The sequence below is a fragment of the Eumetopias jubatus genome, unplaced genomic scaffold (genome assembly GCF_037043125.1).
Source record: "Eumetopias jubatus isolate StellerSeaLion01/CBP00866 unplaced genomic scaffold, mEumJub1_p1.0 scaffold_2, whole genome shotgun sequence".
Classification (NCBI taxonomy): Eukaryota; Metazoa; Chordata; class Mammalia; order Carnivora; family Otariidae; genus Eumetopias; species Eumetopias jubatus.
In genome coordinates, this window is record NW_028274808.1 from 120353718 (window position 1) to 120361299 (window position 7582).

The window sequence follows — 7582 nt, forward strand, 5'->3', positions numbered from 1 at the left end:
TGTGTAGATACCTGGTGAGAACAAGCATTGCCATTTACTGAACACTTTCTATACTAGGACTGTGCAAGGTGTTTACGACATGGTTTCATTTAATCCTTCTAACACACGTGCGGGAGCGGGTATAGTTATGCCCATAATATTGATGAGGACTAGAAGATTATGTAACTTGCCCAGCTTCTCACTGTTAATACGAGTCAGAGCTGAACAGTTTCCAGTGCTTTTGCAGAACTGACAAGTCAGTAGATTTTTTTAATTCCACAAGTACTTCGATTCTCTATATGTGCTGATTTAGGGTTAGTCTTCCAGAGGTCATTCTGCATTTTTTTAGACGTTATACTTGAGATGTCAGTAAACTACCACCTCCATGTAAGGAGTGTGACCAGGGTGATGAGATATGACCCTATGGTCTAACTACAAGAGTTTCTTATGGATAAGGTTAACCATGTTAAACATAGGCTCTCCCCCCCCCCAACTGAAATAATAAAAATGTCAAAATCCTTAGGTTAACTGCAACATTATATTTGATGTTGAAACAAAATTTAGATGGTAGTTTTAAGAAATAAAGTGTAAGTTAAATGGATTATCTTTCATATCAATTTTGACTTGTGTTTAAGCTCTTTTTAATTTAATTGTGTTCTTAAATGCAACATATTCTGCCAACTTGAAATTTCCCTTATAAGGTAAAAATTTTTCTAGGACATTAAAGTGCCTCAAGCTTCAACGTGCCTTTTCTCTCAAGTTGGTATCAAAAGCCCTGGAGCAATTTAACATTTTATTTTCTCTTTAATGCTAAATACTTAATAATTTCTAACATAAGCGGAAAAGTAAAGGGGCTAATCAGCTCTCCTAGAATTACTTTTAGCTTTTTGATTCTCTTACATCTTCCCTGCTTTTTTACAGGAGAGGGGGAAAGTTAGGATATGATTATGCAGAAATGCTTAAAATACAGTGTTTTCCCTGTCAACAGTAGCTTCTCCAGACAGTTTCTGAGATTGTTCAAATATCTATGGTGTTTTCTCTCCATCTATCTTCCACTGGTTTCTTTATTACCTTCTACTGGTCTGAAGTACTTTTATTTCATGATCTCGGACAGTGTTCATTCTTACAGAGGTAAGTTCCATTTTTCTGAGACTACTACAAGGCCTTCCTAAAATACTGAAGCAAAACATAACAAATTTTCCAAGTAGTGTTTCAATAATATAATTTTGCCACGGTATCTAATGAATTTCTTATAAAGCCACAATTCCAAATTTAAACTCTCGGCTTTTTGTTTTTAAACTACCTAAAAGTTTTTTTTTTCTTTTGCCAACATGGGTTTCCAATTCTGATCTCTTGGTTTTAAGTGTAGCCTTGGCATTCCAAAGTTTTCCCACAAATCTCCCATGGACAGCTGAGAATTTTCTGCTAACTTGTGTTGAATCTTGTGTTCTTCTCTCATTTAAATGCAACACTGGATTTTATGTCTGAGAGAATCTTACTTGTTTTCCTGGCTTAAAGCAATTTTTAAAATCTAAATGACTCTCATATTATATTAGTAATCCATTCTTATTTGTATGTGTGTGTGTTCTCTGTTCCCCTAATTTTTGCTCCTAAATTCTTAATTTAGAAGCATGTCCTAAATTAGCACTTAGGATATGTCCATATCTTTTAAAATAGATGAGATAAATATGAGTTCCATAAATGAGTTATATACATGAGTTACATAAATCTTTTTTGTTACATGAGTAACATGTAACAATAACTGTAACATGTTACAGTAACATGCATGTAACAAATCTTTTCGTCTCTATAGATATTTAAGCATAATGTGAGCACAGCTATTATTTAAATTTTAACATTTCCTTAATGCATGTATAAAGTAGTGGGAATATGTTCCTGTCACATATTAAGAAGTTGAGTTTTTTTTCCCTCTGTATAGGGAACTAAGCGCAAAATAAGGGGGTACGAAAAATCCTAGCTCAGCTTAGACATCTATAGCTTCTGGGAAAAAAAAATGAACAAGCATAGAATGGAATACATGTGCTTGAATATGCACAGTTCTTTAGCGTTCACTGCGAAGTCACCTTAATGCCCCCTGGAGAGTTAGCCCTTTCGTACAGCTCTCAAACAATAATGTTTTAAGGAAAGGGAAAAGGAGCTCAAGTTTCATTAGCTTTGCTATCATCTTGCCCATACTTTTTTCCCTGCCCTTATGTGTCTTACTTATGGTCTAATAGGGGAGACAGACAATAAATGATCACTTTCTTGTCATTCATTCCCAATTTCATGATTGTTTCCTGTCCAATATCTTAGTTCCATGGTGCTAGTTTCCTGCCTAAATCTTACATCTTTCCAGAAACCAAAGTGTTTTCCCAAGGCCATGTGCTATCTGACCTGCCCAAATAGTCTTTTGTATACATATCTTCTGTTGAACACTTCCCTGATGTCTTGCTCTATTTAACTCTTTAGATCCTTGCCTGAATCTGGATGTTCCCTGAAACTGACTTTCTGACTGTCTAGAACCCAACTGATTACCTGTGTTCCCCATTCAGAACAGACTGGTCTCTCAATGGTCCCGCATTGGGCTAGATCCCTGCTCAGTGGGGAGCCTGCTTCTCCCTCTGCCTGCCGTTCCCCCTGCTTGTGCTCTCGCTCTCTCTCTCTGACATATAAATAAACAAAATCTTAAAATAAAATAAAATAAAATAAAATAAAATAAAATAAAATAAAATAAAATTCTAGTCATAATATATGTTGCTAATCACTTAAACAATGATAGTTATTTCTTCTACACAAGAGAATCAGAGAAAGACGGTACAGAAAATAAAAATTGAAAATTCAAAACAGAATTGCCATAAGAGAAAAATGAAGTAGTTTAAAAGGAAAGAAAATTTTAACAGTATGTAATGATGTTACATGATTATAGTCAACATTTAAATTTTTCATAACGTAATAAGGATGAACGTTGGCAATTATAGTGAAATTAAAATAAAACCTAAATATTAAAATGACTATAATGTGAGTTAAACTCGAGAAGGGAAAAAAGTCAATATATAACCTATTTGTGACTGATCAAAAATTATTTTATGAAATAAATTGAACTGAGAGTTAAATAGATAGTTGCATATCCATGTTTATAGTAGCATTATTCACAATAGCCAAAAGGTGGAAGCAACCCAATTGTGAAGATAGGTAAATAGATAAGTAAAATAAAATATAGCAGAATATTGTTCACTCTTAAAAAAGAGGGAAATTCTAACACATGCTCAACATGGATGAGGCTTGAAGACATTATACTAGATAAATCAGTCACAAATATTGTCTGATTCCACTTATATGAGGTACTAAAATGGCCAGATTTATGTAAACAGAAAGTAGAATGGTGGTGGCTCTTGCTGAATGGGTCCAGCATTGTAGTTTGGGCAGAAGGAAAAGTTCTGGAGATGAACGGTGGCGATGGCTACACAATAAGGTGAATGTATGTATGTAACTGAACTTTACACTTCAAAATGATTAATATGTCAAGAGAATAAGAAGATAAGGCATAGACTTAGAGAAAATATTTGCAAAAGATACGTCTGATAAAAGACTGTTCACTTTGTAGAAAGAACTCTTAATACCCAACAATAAGAAAATGAACAACGGGATTATAAAACAGGAAAAAAAAAAAAAAAACCCTGAACAAATACCTTACCAAAGAAGATCTACAGATGGCAAGTGAGTATATGAAAAGATATGACATCATATGTCATTAGAAAGTTGCAAATTAAAACAACAACAATGAGATACCTCCACCTACCTATTAGAATGACCAAAATCCAAAAACACTGACAAAACCAAATGCTTCAAGGATGTGGAACAATAGAAATTCTCATTCATTTCTGATGGGAATGCAAAATAGTACAGCCATTCTGGAAGACAGTTTGGGAATTTCTTACAAAATTAAACTTACTCTTACCATACGACCTAGCAATCACACTCCTTGGCATGTACCCAAATGAAGTGAAAACCACATCCACAAAAATACCTGCCCAAAAATGTTTATAGCATCTTTATTCATAATTGCCAAAACTTGGAGGCAACCGAGATGATCTTCAATAGATGAGTGTGTAAATTGTGGTACATTCACATAACAGAATATTATCCAATGCTAAAAAGACATGAGCCTTCCAGCTATGAAAAGATAGGGAGGGACCTTAAATGCATAATACTAAGTGATAAAAGCCAATCTGAAAAATCTACATACTATATGATTTCAACTATATAATACATTCTGGAAAAGGCAAAACTATGGAAACAATAAAAAGATTAGTGGTTGCCAGGGTTTAGAGAGAAGGGAGGGATGAATAGTCGGGGTACAGAGGATATTTAGGGCAGTGAAACTATTCTGTGTAATACAATAGTGGAAATATGTCATTACACATTTGTCAAAACCCATGGAATGTATAGCCCTCAGAGTGAACTCTATGTAAATGGTGGACTTTGGGTGACAATGATGTGGCAATGTGGTTCATTGATTGTAACAAACATACCCCCCTGTTGAGGGAAGTTGATAGCAGGGGAGATTGTATGTGAGGGCAGGAGGTTTATGGAAACTTTCTGTATGTTCCACTCAATTTTACTGTAAACCTAAAACTGTTCTAAAAAAAGAAAGTTTATTAATTTTAAAAGTGGTTAAAATGGTAAATTTTATCTTATGTATATTTATGACAATAAAAATGTACATTGAACTGGACATTTTAGTTGTCAAAATATTTTTGTAAATTTGTTAGTATTAAAAAAAATAGCCTCTTAAATTAGAGAACTGTGGGGCCATGTCCTTGTTACAAATGGTGCCTTAGGATTATAACTATATCATACCTATAAATATTTCTGTCCACAGAGGAGTCATTTACAGCAGTGAAAACTGAAATCAATTGAACAGCCCAGTAATAAAAAATTTTTAACACTTCTTCCTAACTTTCACTTTAAATTGGCCAATGCACACTATGAAACTTGAATTGTAAAAATGTAAGATTATATATTATTTTGGTGACATTTTCATCATTTATCTCATTTTCTTTAGTCTCAATCACTCCTTTGGCCTTTGGATTATGGCCCTCTCCCCTCCCCCCCAACCCCCTCCCCCAGCCCACTAACGTTAGATTTTCAAAAGGGCCAGCCACATAAAGGTTTAAAGAATGCTTTTAGGAGTTTATTCTTCACGAAGAGATAGTGTCAGTTTGATCACATAGGGTTATACTGCACTGATGACTCCTTTACATAATATCAAGACGATTTTACTTTTGTAAAAGACAATTGATAGACTAGGCTTTACAAATTCATCCTCTTACACTTTTGCTTAAAAAGATTTAATAGGTCCCTACCAGCCCTGCAATAAATTCTCAATAACCTAGTTCTACTCAAGCATTTTTTCCCTTACAGCCACCTAACAAGTTGCCTCTACTTGAATGGATAATTGTCTTCATCCAAAATTCCTCCATTCTAATACTGGACTTTTGCTCAGGCTATGTTACTCCTCTCCAGAAAACTCTTCCTTGTTCTCTTACTTATCCACGTAAGATCAAATCTCATTTAACAGGGTTGTTAGCTCTAGACTTGAGAGAATAACTGGTGCTAGATTAACCATCTCATTACCAATGATAAGAGGTGGATAAATTATAAAAGTCAGTAATTTGAAGGCAATGGAGCACAATCAGGCAGGATTTGAGAAGCTATAATGTGGAAAGCAAAGGAGCAAAGAAGATCCAGATGATCTGCTGGTGCTCTATCTGCCTGCCAAAACAAAGCAAACATAAATCTAAATAAATACAAAAGAAAACGAAGATGCTAACCTTCTTTAGATTAAGATAATAATACCTCAAACCTCCATAATTTTTCACCCTCAATCTCTGGTGTGAAATAACATCATAAGACAGGTAAAAAACAAACAAAAACACCAGGGGACCAAAAGCCAAGGGAAAAGCAGCAGACAATATAAATAAACTCCAGGGCGATAACAGAGGTTATTGGTCTCTCGTCCCTAATAAACATCGCACACCCAAACTACATGTCAGTATCTTCTTCTGGAAAACCCAACCTGTGGCAGTGGTGTTCTATCTTTTGGGATTCTTTCAGATGCAAATAATAAATAGCCAACTAAGCCTATCTTTAACATCTACTGTCTCATAAAACACACAGTTCTGAAGCAGAGCAGTTACAGAGTTGACTAATAGATGACTCATTGATACCCTCAAGCTTCTTCCATGTTGCCATCCCCTCTTCCTGAAGGTGTGTCTCCTCAGATCTTTTGTTCTCAGGTTTGTCCCCTCCTATTCAAAAGCTGGCTTTCACAAATCCAGAAGAGACATTCTCACAAGCAAGTCCAAAGAGAATGATAGTTTCTTTTTGCATGACTCTGTTTTGTTTCAATCATAGAAGAAACTCTTTCTCCAGACCCCCGTGGCCTAGATTGGGTGTCATTCCCACAGCTTATGAGCAGACTGGCATAGCAATTTCTGGCATGTTCAGCTCCTATAGAGGAAGGCAGCTTGCCAACAAGGATAAATTTGGAGGAAAAAAAGTGATTTGGGGTGAGTAACCATCAGTGTCTACCACAAAAGTATTTGACTCTGATTCCATAAATGTGGTATGGAAAAACTATGTCATTTCATCATTCCCTTTAAATCAAATTGCATTAGACTCAGTCCCCCATGCTTCTGCACATAGGAGGAAATTCAATCATAGTCTATAATCTGGGTTCCCCTGATGCAAAGGTTCTGTGATAGTATTCTATGTCAAAGCATCAAGGAAAACCCTTGGTTAACATCCGACACTGATTTCCACTGAAGCACCCATTGTTGCAATGCACACAGAACCTTTGGGTCTGATGTATGCCTGCTTCTGTGCCTCTCATTGCTTAGACATGTGAACTGATAGTGAGGCTGGGAACCTTGGTGTCATGGGTAGTACCCGCTTGACACACCATTCTTCCAAGTCATCCTTTTCAAAATCTTGCCATTGCCCTGCTCTAGTGCTTGAAAAGTGATGTGCTGGCCCCTCATAAATGCTAGGCCTGCCAGTCTCTGATCTCCCATCAGGTGAGGGAACCTCCCCCTCAAGTCACTCCCCCATCATCTCTGTCTTCTCTCTCCTCTTCTCTTTACACAGCATGCATTATCTTTTTACTGAGTTTCACCTTGGACTGTATACCCCGCAAAAAGCCTTGAGACAAGGAGATATTTAAGGCTCGATCACTGCTCAAAGTTAAGAGAGGGGGATATGTAGAGATTAAAAACATGAAAGGACAAAAATTCATCCCAATTCCCACCTTAGGGTTACCAGAAATAGAACATTAAAATACAGGGAGTCTAGCTCAATTTGAATATCAGATAAACAGTGAACGTTTTTTTTAGTGTAAATTTGTCCCATAAATTTGGGATAAAATTAAATGGGCATCATGAATTTTTTTAAGGATTGTATTTATTCATTTTAGAGAGAGAGAGACAGAGCATGAATGGGAATGGGAAAGGGAGAAAGAATCTGAAGCAGACTCCTAACTGAGCACAGAGCCCAATGCCACCCAGACACCCTGGGCATCATATGCTTTATCTGGCAGCTTTAG